This window comes from Podarcis cretensis (genome assembly GCF_951804945.1).
Source record: "Podarcis cretensis genome assembly, chromosome: 9".
NCBI lineage: Eukaryota > Metazoa > Chordata > Lepidosauria > Squamata > Lacertidae > Podarcis > Podarcis cretensis.
In genome coordinates, this window is record NC_137178.1 from 16,933,710 (window position 1) to 16,950,826 (window position 17,117).

Consider the following 17,117-nt stretch of genomic DNA (forward strand, 5'->3'; position numbering starts at 1 on the left):
GGTGCCACTAAGGCTCCCAGCCTGTGTGTGTGTGTGTGTGTGTGTGTACACAAATGCGTGAGTGGGTGGGTGCCAAACTGGGTTAAATAAAGTGTGCATGGAATTTCAGACAATCCTGAGCAGGTTTAGTGGGACTTGTCTTAGAACTGCAACTGTGCAGCCTGACTTGCTAATTTCACTGAATTCAATGGCAATTTGTGCTTGATATGCGTGTTTAAAATTGCAGGCTGGTGTAGCCTGGTCTGGTAAAACCTAGTTTTTCTCCACCTGGAGCCAGGCATAAAGTTTATTCATTGTGGCACATTTCTGACTTGCTTTCTTGCTATGGTCAGAACTTGTATTCAGCTACCTTAGGCTAAGGGTTGTATGGCTCCGTTTCAGGAGTTATTATCCACCGGGGCAAAGTGAGGAAGGGTTTGTAGCTCCACAGTCGAACATATTTGCATGCAGAAGGGCCCAGTGTCAGCCCCAGGCAGGTGCAGGCAAGGCTGAAAAACATTCCCACCCCGAAACCATGCAAAGGTGCCGGTGCCAAACTCATTGCTTTCCTTTGGACCACATCAGCGAGGTCAAGGGGGGATGTCTTTGTCGACATACAGAGGGCCGGGAGGCCAGCTGGCTAGTCCCAGCTGGGCCGTCTCCTTCCAGCTGTTCCACTGCGAAGACCATCGGCTTCTGTTCCAACGTAAATCTGCGAGCCGGGCTTCTGAGCCAGGGCACACTATCAGCTGATTGAACTGCGCACACAGAATAGGCGTGAGGCTTGTGAAAGCATACTACAACTACAGCTTTATTAAGCATAAATCAGGACAAAGAAACATGTCGTCTCTCTCTCTTCATCTTTTTGGAGAGAACTGAAAAAAGCAAAAGCTATACACACAACGGAACTTCCCAGCAAGCTGTGCTGGAATGTAAACAGACATGTGACACGCAACAGTTCCACACGTCTGCTCCTTAAGGTGGAATAGAAATCTCCAGGATGAAACGGTAAAATCTGCTATGATTAAATGGGCACAAGATGTTGGACATAACATTATGTTTGCTGACTGGGAACAGTTGTGGACCACAGGTATGAAGTTTATGGCATGTAATGCCTTAAGAGAGAATATTATGAAAATGATATACAGGTGGTACATGACCCTAGTCAAGCTTGCAAAAATCTATCATTTGCCCGACAATAAATGTTGGAAATGTAAAGAAACTGAAGGGACATTCTTTCACTTTGGTGGACGTGCCCAAGGATTAAGGTTTTCTGGGAGATGATCTATAATGAACTGAAAAAGGTATTTAAGTATACCTTCCTGAAGAAACCAGAGGCCTTTCTCCTGGGCATAGTCGGCCAATTGGTGCCAAAGAAGGACAGAACTTTCTTTATGTACGCCACAGCAGCAGCAAGAATACTTATTGCAAAGTATTGGAAGACACAAGATCTACCCACCTTGGAAGAATGGCAGATGAAAGTAATGGACTATATGGAATTGGCGGAAATGACTGGCAGAATCCGAGACCAGGGAGAAGAGTTGGTGGAAGAAGACTGGAAGAAATTTAAAGATTATCTACAGAAACATTGTAAAATTAATGAATGTTAAAATGATGTTGGAATGAAATGAAGTGGTTTTAGCAATAAGGTCAAATAGGAATATGAAAAAAATGGATTGATATTAGTTGAAAAGTACAAAGTTACAATATGTGAAGATTAAGAATTAAGGGGGGGGAAAGAGGGTAAGGATTTGCTGAAATAACTATTGAACTGAAATACAAAAAAGGGAGGTGTGAGGAAGTCATGAAAATAAGTAAATGGATTGTAAGACATAGAAAGAGGGATTTATTTTTAACTGTTTTTATTCTTTTTTTTGTAATCTGTATTTTTCTTTTTCTTTTTCCTGTTGTTCTTTTTGTATTTTTTTGTTGTTGAAATTTTAATAAATATTATTTTTAAAAAAAAGGAATAGAAATCTCAACTGTCTTCTAATCTGGGCAGCACAGGACCTTGATACACGCTGCCAGGCTTGAACCACTGGTCACCTCAGTGTTGCTAGCACAGCTGTTTGATTTCACCCCCGGAGGCGCACTCCATTGTCTCTCAAGACAGACGGATGCCAACAACATTTATAGGGTGATTGTAAACAGCTACCTGTTTACAATAGGGTATTTCACTTACTTACTTACTTACTTACATTTATATCACACCTTTCTTCCCAGTGAGCTTTCCAAAACAATATGAGAACAGAAACACAGCCATCCTTTAAAGTTTGCAATGCTCTGAGTTTTGCAATGCACTACTCCAGTCAAGTAATGCCTATTAAAAATGCATATACTGAGGTCAAGTGTGACTAAGTGGAGAGGTTCTGTGGTGGCAGGCTGAAAGATGGAGCTTCGGAGGTATGGTGCTCCCCTTTAATGTTTGTAGTGCCATTTATGTAAAATCCACACACATACGATTAAAACACAATATTGTTATGGCTTGATGTTTACAAATTATAGATTAGATTAGATTAGATAAATTTATTGTCATTGTCCGTATATACACAGTATACACAACAACGAAAATCAAACACCCAAGACCGGATTCACATACACATTTGCACGTATCTCCAACACTCTCATCCTATTCAGACATAATCTATTAAAACATACATAATCCAGAATATAACACAACCTATTAGAAGCATAGCATAACCTAAAACCTATCTCATTCCTTACTACTCACTGCTTGCTATTTCTTACAACTGGCCCTGAGATCATTGTTTAGTGCAATCAGAGCTCTTGGATAGAAACTATTCAGAAGGCGTGTGGTTCGTGTTTTCATTGTCCTATATCTTCTGCCCGAAGGCAACAGTTCAAAGAGGTTGTGAGCAGGATGGGTGGGATCTCTCAGGATATTGTGTGCCTTCTTCAAGCTGCGAGACGTGAAGATCTCATCCAGGGTTGGTAGTTGGAGCCCAATAACATTCTGGGCAATTTTAATTATTCTCTGTAAGGCTTTTTTATCCATTCCAGAGCTGCTCCCATACCACGATAATATACTATAGGTTAAGACACTCTCAATGGTACTATGATAATAGGACAGAAGTAGGTGCTGAGATAGATTCAATCCTCTGAGCATTCTCAGGAAATACAACCTCCCCTGTATGCTAGTTGCCTCTGCACATGCTAGTTGCCTCTGCACAAGTCCTTTGTTAGGACTCCCCTGCCGCCACTGCAGGAACTTCCTAAATAAAGAACTTTAAATACATATAAAAGAATAGTGATTTTTTTTGAAGAGTTACAGGAACAGGGACACCGACCTTGCGCTCTTAAGATAAATATAGCTAACTTGTGAAAGCATGTTGATAAGTCTTGCCGTATTTGGTATTTGCGGGGCATGGGCAGATAAACTTTGCAATTCCAACAATCACACTAAGCTGCAAGAAGTCAGGGCAAGAGGTGGCTTTGCCAGAAATGAGATCTGGGACTTGGCCGCTGACAGGGTGGTGGAGGAAATAACTGGATTCTGCCAACCGTATCAGGTCAATTGGGCTGTTGCTTGATAGGCCTCAAGAGAGCAATTGGTGATTGACGACTGAGAAGCACAGCTGTATGGGAAGAAACGCAAGGCGGAATACCACGGGACCATTTTGGCTTGCTGGGTCGGATCACAAATGAATTTTCTCTGGAAGGATTTCTATTCTGGCATGGTCTCCATTTCTCCAAGTGTTGAGAAGCTCCACTGTCACTGCTCCTCTGATTTGATTTCCTGTGGATGAGAGAGTATTGGAAATTGCAAGCCTGTCTTAACGTAAGCGGAAAATTCACCTCACACAAAAACAGAAATGTTATCAGAAATGACTGGGGGCTCTGCAAAAGCACATTGATTTCTCAAAGCCTCATAGCAGGATGACTTTTGACATCTTCACATCCCCTTGGTCCAGGCATAGGCAAACTCAGCCTTCCAGATGTTTTGGGACTACAACTCCCATCATCCCTAGCTAACAGGACCAGTGGTCAGGGATGATGGGAGTTGTAGTCCGAAAACATCTGGAGGTGCGAGTTTGCCTATGCCTGCCTTGGTCTCTCATTTTGAATATTTTCATTTCCCTTTCTCTCTTGAACTTCTGCTTGTAAAAATTCAGTCATCTTCCCTGGTGCCCCTTCTTCCTGATACTCTCTCCCAGAATAGGATTTCACTTCTCCCTTTCTTCAGCTCAAAATCTACCTTTCCCATGAACCCATTGCCAGCTGAGGCCTCCCAGCTTGAGACTTGGCTGACTGCAGCTGAAGACACATAGGTTCCCCCCGACCTCCTGCCAAAGAAAATATTTCCACACATTGACCTGGTTCGCATGTAATGCTAAGCCACAGTTACAAAGAATGAAATGAAGCACTAACAGCTTAATACAATTCAGAGTGCATATTTATTCCCCTCCCAATGTTTCCTTACCCAATAATTTCAACATTTTATGTGGTTTTTCATATGGCCTAGAAGCCACTTCTGGAAAATCTAGTTGAATTTAGTGCTTATTTCCAGGTTAATTGCTTCCGGGGGGGGGGGGAATGGCACACCACTAACCTGGAAAGTTGAGGGATGAAATTTGGGGTGCGAACCCTGCATGCAGTTCTTTCCCCCTGCTTTCATAAATGAACCATGCGGAAACAGACGGACAACTGCCCCAGGAAAACCGGGACATCCCATTCCCCCCTGCGAGAGTACGGCAATCATTTCAGGCTGCAATATCCCGCCCCCAAAAAGCTGGTTTTTGGAGTCTGTGATCTTGCACGGTGCCCCCAAAAGTGTGTTTTTGGGCACCATACCTGACAGTGTGCTTTTTCTGGGTCCAGGATGTCATGTGACTGGCACGGGATTTTGGACCTGGAAGATGGTGTCTGTTGGGGGGTATAAAGGGGCAGAAGGTTGGTAATATGTCCAATGATGCCTGTTTTGGCACACCACACGCACTGGCATGAATGTAATTTAGTGTGACATGGTGGTATATCGATAAAAAAAAAGCCACCGTTCCATAATACTGCAGGTGATGTGGTGTAAAAGGAACATTAGAAACTGGTTTGTGTGTGTGTGCGCGTGTGCGTGCATGAGCATTATAACCAGGAGAACCTAACACAATGATCCCAATGTCTGAATGAACCATCAGCTGCTGTTTAAAGCACAGAGGAAAATATTTCAGCCTGGTATTTAAGTCATAACAATGATGACCCCAAGGAGAACTTGTCTCGGGAAGAGATTTCACAGCCAGGATGCCGGCACAAAACAAACATTATTTCCTGGTTGCCACCTGCCTCACCCGCAAAGGATGGCCATCGGCAGCTGTCATTACACAAAACCCCACTGTAAAAAACGGATGCAGACATTCCCAAAGAACAGGCAATTAGAATGATAGGTTATCATTTTATTAATAGCCTGCAACACGCCACCCCTGAGCAAAGTGAAAAAAGAGGCAAACAAATGAGCCACCTTCCCCCCGGCCTTTGGGTTCAGCGGATGACAGAGTCCACTCAGATTGCACAGCTCCCTCGCAAGATGTGGTTAATTGTACAATTAGAGACCCAGCTGCATTGGGGATAAAATAAGCAAGAATAGCGATGCGGAGCCTGTGTGCATTTCCTACTCCCTCTGATCACGCACTCTCTCCATGCGACCTGAATACAGCAAATATTCCACATGCTGTTTCAGTGCCTCTTGCTTTCCACCTTGCCTAATTGAGTGCTTCAGGTATCTCACAAATGGATCTGGATTCTGGCTAAACAACGGCACCTTTGTGTCACCGGGCTTGAATCGAAGAGGAAACAAAAAGCATTTGTTCCAGGTAGCTGGAAACCCTCCCTTGTTTTGGATTGAAAAACATTAAGGTACATAATGGATGCTATGCTAATGCAAAGTATACAAATATTTTGGGTGTCATCTCAGTCTTCTGTAATGAAACAGCACTGCAGAGGTTCTGGAGGCCTAAAGTGAAGCAAATACTCTTATTTCAATATTTATTTGAAATGTTTCTGGCCTGCCCTTCAATATCACCGACCCAAGGGTGGGCTACAAAGCATAAAAATGTAATATTACAAACAGACCAAAGTAGACAAAAGTACCACAAGTGAACCAATGATTTTAAATATACTATGTGGCAGAAGACGGATGTTCAGGAGAGCCTTTTATGCCCAATGGCCTTGTGGAGTAGGCCAGTTGTGCTTTTTACCTGGTAAAAAAAAAGGTAAAGGGACCCCTGACCATTAGGTCCAGTCGTGACCGACTCTGGGGTTGTGGCGCTCATCTCACTTTATTGGCCGAGGGAGCCGGCATACAGCTTCCGGGTCATGTGGCCAGCATGACTAAGCCGCTTCTGGCGAACCAGAGCAACGCACAGAAATGGCGTTTACCTTCCCGCCAGAGTGGTGCCTATTTATCTACTTGCACTTTGACGTGCTTTCAAACTGCTAGGTTGGCAGGAGCAGGGACCGAGCAATGGGAGCTCACCCCGTCACGGGGATTCGAACCGCCGATCTTCTGATCAGCAAGTCCTAGGCTCTGTGGTTTAACCCACAGCGCCACCCGCATACCTGGTAGTCGCTGCCAACACTTCCCTCTGAACTTACAGTCTTCTCCAGCTGGGAAGAAATCTGGGGATCCTGAACCAACGGAGCCTGTATTTTCCAGTCGATCCCTCTCAGCTCACTTTGAGGTTAAAGCCAGCACCCAACTCTCTCTCTGTCTCTCCCACAGATCAGAAGAGTGTGATTCTCTATAACAGCCAAATCCTATATTCACAGAGTGTCCCAGCAGTTTAAGCGAGTGGGAGATTGCAAAGATCCCTGAGGTTGGTAAGCACCAAATTCTTAATCCTTATTAAGGACAGAAGGAAGGGAAGAATGAAGCAAATGGACAAAAGCAGAATATTGAAAGAAAATGAGCTCTGTGGCTCCAACCTGACAGATCCTAAGCTGGTCTCCTCAAGAGTAGGGCTGCCTGGACATTACCGGGATTTCAAAGGCTTAATTGTCGTCGTAGGGGGATTTATGAAATGTGACACTTTGTTCTGGACGTTAGGCAAGTCAAGATTTTTTGGCGTTTTTGTAAAAAAAAAAAAAAAAAAGGCTCCACAGCTTTTGAGTCTTCATTTAAGAAGCTAAACTACTTTCAGGGTGTCCTGGTTTTTACTTGTTGAAATATGGCAACCCTGCTCAAGGGTAACACAACCAGGATGGTCACTTGCAAGTTTCCTGATGGTCAGCTATCAATTCTGGAGTTAGGGTGGGGATGGAGCCTAGTGTGCATACGACAGCTCAGTTTTTAAGGACTCCTTCTCTCTCCCATTGGTTTGTGTGACAGTTGTCATTCAGTGATCAATCAGACCTCATGCCATGTTTCATAGGTAAGGGCGGGTCTTGGCACCTGAGATCAGAGGAAACCAGTGATCTTGGTGTTCATAAGTACCTGAATTCCCCCCACTTTCCTCTTTGTGGATCAAAGAATTTGGCGGGACTTTTCGTGTCTGTCTCATTCAACCAAAATGGAGGGGCACCTGGGCAAGGATTCTCCCCACCCCACATAATATACTGTATGGGGGGGGGGGGGACGGACTGCCTTCAATATTGCAGGTGGCTCTGTTCTTCCAAGACTGGGCCAAATTAGTCTTCTGCAAATGACTGGGAAAATAGCTGCATTATAAGTTGGCACCAAAGAGTCCTCCAGCCATCTCCCTGCTGCTGATGAGTCACGTGAAGCCACCATCCCTTCCTGGCCCTGGCCAATGTCCTCCTTGAGTGTTTTTGCCCAGCTTGAATGTGTTCTTGAACTTGTGTTTTTGCTGCTTCCTTCCCTGGGTGGAGATTTGTATGTAAACCTCTGACCTTGGCACAGCTGGAATGTAGCTAGCAGAAGAAAGGTAAGAGTCACATCCATTACTCCGCCCACTTTTGCCTCTGGCTCCACCCACCATTAGCATACGGCCCCTGGAAGGTGGCTTAGAGAAGAATGTGGCCCTCAGGTGAAAAAAGGTTCCTTGCCCTTGCTTTAAAGGCACAGGCATATTTGCCCTCTTTGTCTATCCAGTCACACTAATAGGTTTTATTCATCATGAGGGTGAATGTTGCCTCTTATTTCTTATCCTGGAGTACCTTTTTTAAAAAATTGAAAAAGCTTGATGACTTTGCCAACTAATAGCTTCTCACAGGCAATTCAAAGAACTAGGCTAACATGATATATAGATGGTACATGACCCCAGTCAAGCTTGCAAAGATATACCATGTGTCTGATAACAAATGTTGGAAGTGTAAAGAAGCTGAAGGAACATTCTTTCACCTCTGGTGGACTTGCCCTAGAGTGAAGGTTTTCTGGGAAATGATTTATAATGAACTGAAAAAGGTATTTAAGTATACTTTCCCCAAGAAACCAGAGGCCTTCCTCCTGGGTATTGTCGGCCAGAGGGTGATAAAGAAGGATAGAACTTTTTTCCTGTATGCAACAACGGCAGCAAGGATACTCATCGCTAAGCACTGGAAAACCCAAGATCTACCCACACTGGAAGAATGGCAGATGCAACTGATAGACTATATGGAATTGGCTGAGATGACCGGCAGAATCCGAGACCTGGGAGAGGAGAGGGTTGAAGAAGACTGGAAGGAATTCAGGATTTATTTAAAAAAGTATTGTAATTTGGTTGAATGTTAAGAAGGATGCTAGATCATAAATAATTGACCACCACTAAATTAGATGGAATTAGGACGATAAGTAGATCGAGGAAAATATAAACCATTTGGAGAACGATTAGATTATGTTTAAAAGAATGGGACCTAGGAATATAAATAAGATGATAATTTGCTGGTTAAAATTTAAGATGATGTAAGTGGGAGCGGGAGATGTGAGGGAGTCCAAAGAGGTTTTGAAAATATGTCATAATATATGCTATATTGTTGATTATTTTTGCATTTGTATTTAAAAATTTTAATAAACATTTATAAAAAAAAACAAAAAACAAAGAACTAGGCTAACAGTTTCAGAGCAATTATCAGTGCACTTCCATCCTTAAAAATGCAAATCTCATTAAATTTGACCAAAAAAACCGGTTGTTTCTGGCCAGAGGTGCTCTGGCGACTCTGTGCATATGGACGAATGTTTAAAAGTTACATTTCTGCCTGTTTCACTAGGCCACATGACAGCTTAAGCCGTTTGCATCCAGAATAACAACCATACATCCTCAAAACTATCAAGGAACTATTTACTTTCTTTCCTTCTTTCTTCCCCAGGACTCGCTTTGAATCTTTCACTGTAGGAAAGGCAGATAAGAAAAGAAGGGACATCTTCACACAGTGCAGAATTAATGTACGGGATACTCTGTGAAAGCAAGATGTCCTCACTGTCCATCGTCAGCTTAGATTAGCTAGGAGGCTAAGGGACAGGTCTATCAGAAACACAGGATAGGTCTATCAGTGGCTATTGATGGCTGTATCAGAGGCAGCATCCCCTGAATACCCATGGATGAGGTGGAAGCAGGAGTGCGAAAGAGCTATTTCATGCATGCCCAGTTTGCTGGCTTCTTGGGAACATCCAATTGGACTCTATTCATCTTGAGTTTCCTTTGATGGGGCCTCTCCTTTATCAGTTGACCCTGGCAAGCTGGCAAGCTGATCTTGCAGGTTTGGCAGCAGTCCAGGCAGGGCCACCCCTTTAATTTCCCATAATGCTCCATAACAATGGTAGGCACAGCTGTACACACATAGCCAAGTACAAAGCAAAAGTACAATATTGGATTCTGATATATGAAGTGATTGTGAGGGAAGGAGGGGGCGGGCTGGGTTCAGCCCTGCCAATTGGTGGATTCCAGCTTCTTGGATTCCAGCTTCTGGTTTATGTGTGTGTGACCCTGTCTGCCACATAAGTCAGATCAGATCCAAGAAAGAGGAATATTTTGTTTAACGGAATATTACCGTCTACTCCAAACAAAGGCTCACCTTCACTACATATCTTTAGGCGCCAGGCAAAAACATTCCTCTTCTCCCAGGGCCTTTGGCTAATTAAGCAATCTATGGCCTTTAAAACTGTTTACGATGTGTATACTGGGGGTTATTGTTTTTCTTTGTTACTATGGTATGTATTTTTGTGCTTTTATGTCGTAAACCGCCCTGTGATCCAACAGTGAGGGGCAGTATAGAAAATTAATAAATAAATACAATGAACAATAAATAAATGCAACCTATCTGAATACTCCTGCAAGAAGTAGCTGGAGAAATGTAGAAACTCCCCAGCTATATGAGAGGAAGATTTATCTGTGCTTAATGATGTGAACGGTAACTATGAGGTAGCCCTAAGGTACCAAAAGGATTTCCCACAAACAGTAACATTTCATTCTGGGTGTGCTCTCTGACAGGGTTCTGGGACAGAATATTTGCTTGGAATGTGAAACTACTTATTTAACTGTGACTTGTGGAATAGATACATTTTGGTTGAATGGATACATTTTCAGATCCTAAGTGACATGTTTGGAAATGAATGGATGTCAGTTCATTGTTTTCTCAAATCACAGGATCTCACATTGATGCTTGGAAGCCTATCAACCCTATAACATTGATCCGACCTTGTCTTTTCTTTTTTTAAAAAAACTGATTCTCTTAATGAGTAGGCTTCAGACAAAGAGCAGCAAAAACTACCAGGATAAATGACAGCTACCGGGTTAAGAGCAGCATTTTGGCTCCCTTGAGGAGCCAGAGACTGTTTTTTATGTGGCACTCCTGGGTAGCTTTTTAGACTAGACCTGACCTGGAGCCTCTTAAAAATCAGTGCTTTGATAAGCACCAGGTAGCTGCCATTTTTATTTCCCACAGTTCCCACAATGTAGCATCTTTCTGGTGCATTGTGGGAAATTAAAATGGCAGCCATGCAGCACCAATAAGAGCACAGCTACTGCTCATCTAAGGGATACATGGAAGTAGAAGGGGTCTCACCAAAGGACACTTATCTTTAGCCAGCCTAGTTCACAGCTGAGAGTCCATACAGATAATTTGTCCTGGCAAATGCATACAAATTGAGGACCACGCAACACAAGAGGAGTGGGGAGCAGCACTCTTCTCGCTGAAACTCCTTTAATTAAAATGAAAAGTGGCAAACTGCTTTTCTGCACACTGCAAAGGAGAACCTTAGGGGCCCGTGCAGAAGGGAAATTGCTTACATTTACATCCCATTCCCAAACCTTAATGCTGTTGCCAGGATACTTGCTCAATGTCTCCTGATCATTATTCTCTCCTTGCTGGCCAAAAAATAAACAAAAATTAATGCAGTGCTTTGGTTATGGGAAAATTATTTTAATGCCAGATGGCTGGCCAATAGTATAAAAACTTTTCTAAATCTAGAGTTATTCCAGATAGGTGTTTATTGTAGAGTCAGTGCTGCTTACAGATACTTCTTGTTCAAACATGCATCAAAGTCCATATTCCCCACCCCATGCCTAGTTTAATCTGGCTTTACCTTTTTGGGGGAATATCTGGAAAGGTCGCTTCTAGACAACCTGTTCATTGAGCACCCACCCTGGATTGTTTGCACAAAGTTTGCAGAGAGGTTAGACAATGTCAGCTATACATCGATAATTTGTTCTGATTCGTCTGCAGTGAGGTTATACAACATTGCACCAAACAATTGAAACCCCACAATTCTCAGCGTACTTTCTTTATTACAGAAAGTTAAAAATAAAAATAAAATAAAAATGGAAGAGGGAAGTAGGTTTATTGTACAAGAGCACCATATCAACTGCAATTGTGCAATCTGAATTTGCGGGTCTGTTACTGAATCACACCAAAAAGTAGTGACAGTCTGGAAGCCCCCATAGTTGCCAATGACCCACTGCCATTTTCTCCATGACATGTTTGTAAGTTAAGCCCCCATCTGGAAACATTTCTAGATTCATAACTAAAGCAAAGACAGGTTGTTGTTTCATGTTTTGTTTTTTGAAACTTGCATCAAAGGTTTTACAAGCAGAGCATTCGACTTTGGCAGTTTGACTGTGCATAAGGCTGCCTTAGGGACGCGGGTGGCGCTGTGGGTTAAACCACAGAGCCTAGGACTTGCTGATCAGAAGGTCAGCGGTTTGAATCTCCGCGATGGGGTGAGCTCCCGTTGCTTGGTCCCTGCTCCTGCCAACCTAGCAGTTCAAAAGCAAGTCAAAGTAGATAAATAGGTACCAGTCCGGAAGGAAGGTAAACGGCGTTTCTGTGCGCTGCTCTGGTTCACCAGAAGCAGCTTAGTCATGCTGGCCACATGACCCGGAAGCTGTCTGTGGACAAACGCTGCCTCCCTCGGCCCATAGAGCGAGATGAGCGCCACAACCCCAGAGTCTGTCACGACTGGACCTAATGGTCAGGGGTACCTTTACCTTTTTACCTTTAAGGCTGCCTTATACTGAACCAAACCATTGGTCTATCTAGCTCAATGTTTTAACACCGACCAGAGAGGCACTCCAGGATCTTCACAGAGTCTCTCCCAGCCCTACCTAGAGACGCCAGGGATAGAATCTGGAACTTTCTGCTTCGAAAGCAGATGTCGTGCCACTGAGCTACAGCTCTCATTCAGTTTAAGAGTCTGAATAGAACTTCGCCACAAGCGTAAATTTGGTCGGCACGTTTGCCTTCACTCATGGACTCAGGATCTCATTTGTAGTCTGCAACGACTGTGCATTCATCCACTGATTATAGCTTAACTGTATTCAGACAATGCGTCTGATTGCTCCTAGCGGAACTGAATCTGGTACTGTCCTCAGAAAGTGCTAATATAGTGTGTTTTGCTTTTCGTTGCTGGTGTCGCCACATCCCGCAGGAGGAAGGATTCAGGACTGGGATCCAGCCCCAGGCAAAGACATGTCTAGCCAAGGCATTGCCTGAGGATACAGCATGAATGAAGAACTCGGGGTTAATCCTATATATCTGCTACATTCTCTTTGTGGAGTTTGTAGCAGCAGCAGCAGCAGCAGCACCTGTTCCTGGAGGGGCCTGCGCTGAGAAGCATCGACACGAGGCCCAAAACATGTGAATGGATTCATGAGGGATACGTCTTGCCTCCTCAATTGCATCATGGCTCTATCACTGCAGGGAAAGTTGATTTATGAAGCTCAGCTCCCACGTCTGTCCTGGCCCGGTTTTGTTGCTTAATTTAGAAACACTGAGCATGGGCTTGCTGATTGGCTGCCTTCCCCCTTCAAGGCAGTCCGGCAATTGGCTGGTCTCTCTCACTCTTTCTCTCTCTAGTGTAGGTCACACGCTGAAAAGCGTGAACATGTGAGCTTTGCTGCATACAAATTGAGTGGGAGAAAGCAAGGAGGCGTCTGAGGCAACTGTCTGGCTTCACGGCAAGCTGGGAGAAGCTTCCGGTGCACGTCTCTCTCCCCCCCCCCCGTATTTTTCAATTCATTAACAAAAAAGAAAGAAATCGATCCCAATACCCCCTTCACTTGCAACTACAGGTGGTTTGGGATTGGCAAATCGTTAAGAGATGGTAGAGGAATTATAAAAATGCAATCAAAGGGATTCAATGCAGAAGGGGGTTCACATTGCAGGCTGCAGCCAATCCCTCCCCCCTCCCAAAAACATACACACACCAGTGTTGCCTTTTGCAGGACTAGCAACTAAGGAGTGGAACTACGCATGCAGCAGAATGAGGTGTTACAGCCCGAAAGTACCTAGAATAGATTGCATGTGGGAGAGATCATATTGGGGGGAAATCTGTTTCTTCACGGGTCACTAGCACGGTTCCCGTGGGCTTCTGTTTGCTTGTCAGTACAGTGGTACTTTGGGTTACATACGCTTCAGGTTACATACGCTTCAGGTTACACACTTAACCCAGAAATAGTGCTTCAGGTTAAGAACTTTGCTTCAGCAGCGCAGAAGCAGCAGAAGGCCCCATTAGCTAAAGTGGTGCTTCAGGTTAGGAACAGTTTCAGGTTAAGAACGGACCTCCAGAACGAATTAAGTACTTAACCTGAGGTACCACTGTACCTCCTATAGGGCCCACGAAAGATCTCGGAAAAATATCCCTTCCCAACCTCACAATGCATGGCAGAGCTTCCTTCCTTCCTTCCTTCCTTCCTTCCTTCCTTCCTTCCTTCCTTCCTTCCTTCCTTCCTTCATTTTTATTAATTTTTGCAAATGTTTTCCAGACAAAACTTCATATCACATTACATCATCCTCATTTTGGCTTTTTAGCCTGAGACTTCCATCAATCCTGTCTAGTGATTTTCAAATTCGCTATCTGATCTTGCATTTTATTATTCTAATTAATGCTTTTAAACTTCATTTCGTAATTATTTCCTGCCTAAAACATTTTACAATAATTTAAATAGTCCCCCTTACAAAACGCCTTGTAAAGCATGATGGCGTTTTCTGTTCCTGGCCAGTTCTTCTTTGCACTGCTTTGGCCTCAGCTACATTGAACACTAATTTTTGCATATGTTTTCCAGACAAAACTTCATATCACATTACATCATCCTCATTTTGGCTATTTTACCTTGAGACTTCCATCAATCCTGTCTAGTGATTTTCAAATTCGCTAGCCATAAAGAAGGCTGATTGAATTGATGCTTTTGAATTATGGTGCTGGAGGAGACTCTTGAGAGTCCCATGGACTGCAAGAAGATCAAACCTCTCCATTCTTAAGGAAATCAGCCCTGAGTGCTCACTGGAAGGACAGATCGTGAAGCTGAGGCTCCAATACTTTGGCTACCTCATGAGAAGAGAAGACTCTCTGGAAAAGACCCTGATGTTGGGAAAGATGGAGGGCACAAGGAGAAGGGGACGACAGAGGACAAGATGGTTGGACAGTGTTCTCGAAGCTACCAGCATGAGTTTTACCAAACTGCGGGAGGCAGTGGAAGACAGGAGTGCCTGGTGTGCTCTGGTCCATGGGGTCATGAAGAGTCGGACACGACTAAATGACTAAACAACAACAACATTGAACATAGGCCCTTAAACACGCCAACATTTCACAGAATACAGTGGTATCTTGGGTTACAGACACTTCAGGTTACAGATGCTTCAGGTTACAGACGCTTCAGGTTACAGACACGTCAGGTTACAGACTCCGCTAACCCATGAATAGTACCTCGGGTTAAGAACTTTGATTCAGGATGAGAACAGAAATTGTGTGGCAGTGGTGCGGTGGCAGCGGGAGGCCCCATTAGCTAAAGCGGTACCTCAGGTTAAGAACAGTTTCAGGTTAAGAACGCAACTCCGGAACGAATTAAGTTCTTAACCCGAGGTACCACTGTACCAGGATTCGACACCCACCCCATAGCTGTCAACCTTCCCTTTTTTGGCAGGAAATTCCCTTATTCTAGTGCCATTTCCCACTGCTTCCTGCTGCTATTCCGGATTGTTAGATATCCCGTAGACCGTCCTCAGGAGAAGTGAGGCTGCTGATCCCTTATTTTTGAGTTTGCTGATCCCTTATTTTCAAATCTGAAAGTTGACAGCTATGACCCACCCACCCACCCTAAACAGAGGAGAGGCACAAAGGGTTTGTTGTCTGTCCTAGCTTGTCCTGCAGTGATTTAAAAGCCAGCTGGGGGGCAAAGGCTCTTTTGGTTAGATAGGTAGATAGATAGATAGATAGATAGATAGATAGATAGATAGATAGATACATTAGAATGGGGAACCTCAGGTTTGGGGGGGGCACCAGGCAAATGCAGTCTCTCAAGCAACAAAATGCATTCCACCCGTCCTATAGAGTCGGTGTGGTGTAGTGGTTAAGAGCAGTGGACTCTTAATCTGGTGAACTGAGTTCGATTCCCCGCTCCTCCACATGCAGCTGCTGGGTGACCTTGGGCCAGTCACACTTCTCTGAAGTCTCTCAGCCCCACTCACCTCACAGAGTGTTTGTTGTGGGGGAGGAAGGGAAAGGAGAATGTTAGCCGCTTTGAGACTCCTTCGGGTAGTGATAAAGCGGGATATCAAATCCAAACTCTTCTTCTATACAAATCTAGCAGCTCACTCTCAACAACTGAAAAAGTGAAACAAAAGAAAAGAAGGCATCTTCAAAACACACACACACACACACACACACACACACACACACACACAAATAGGAGCAAGTATTGTCCAGGGGAGAGGGACTGCCTCTAGTAAATTGGGAGTTGGAACATATATTGTTCTAATAGCAGCAGCAGGATGAGGCAAAATAAAAAAAATATTGTTTTCTTGTTCATGACAGTCCCCCTGTTCCCAAGCGGTAGGAAGTTTCACAGGGTCAGTTCCCCTGCGAGGCAAGTGCTGGCGATTGATGGCATTTTAGTGGAATCTGTTTATCTACAAATATAGTTATGGATGCCTGCGGGAGCAGGCAAAATCCCTGAGACAGACAGTGTCAGACTGCAAAGCAGCCTTGTTTCCCCTCAAAGTAAACAGCTTCCACTCTCCCTGCCTCAGTCAGCTACAAAGAGTCAGGTTAGTCTGGTGGCTTCCCTTGTTCCAAGACAACCCTCACATAGGCAAAATTTCGGTTTCCTTTCAGTTTCTCATTTTTCGATCGGCTTTGAGCTGACAACTGCACCACAAAACCCCGCTTTTCACTATACAGTGGTACCTCGGGTTAAGTAATTCATTCCGGAGGTCAGTTCTTAACCTGAAACTGTTCTTAACCTGAAGCACCACTTTAGCTAATGGGGCCTCCTGCTGCTGCCATGCCGCCGGAGCCCAATTTCTGTTCTTATCCTGAAGCAAGGTTCTTAACCTGAAGCACTATTTCTGGGTTAGCGGAGTGTGTAACCTGAAGCGTATGTAATCTGAAGCGTATGTAACCCGAGGTACCACTGTAGATCCCACAGCAGGTGAAATATACTCGGGAGTCAAGAGTGGATTTCATGCTCTTTATTCAGCTCATAGTGGTGGGGAGGAGGAATGGAAGTTCCCCCAGAATGTCTGCTTTATATACATCATTTACACAATGGATCCCACGTGATTGGCTAATTCTAGGATTCACCTGTAGGTCAATCAGGTTGCGGATTCACTTCCACCTGGAGTTGGATTGGGTGGCTTCTGTGGACCAATCAGACTGCTGCATTCTGCACCCTATTGTTCTAGGACCAATCAGACTGCTGCCTTTTGGATCCTATTCAACTCAGTACATAACAGCAGGTTTACACAACAATCAAAACAGT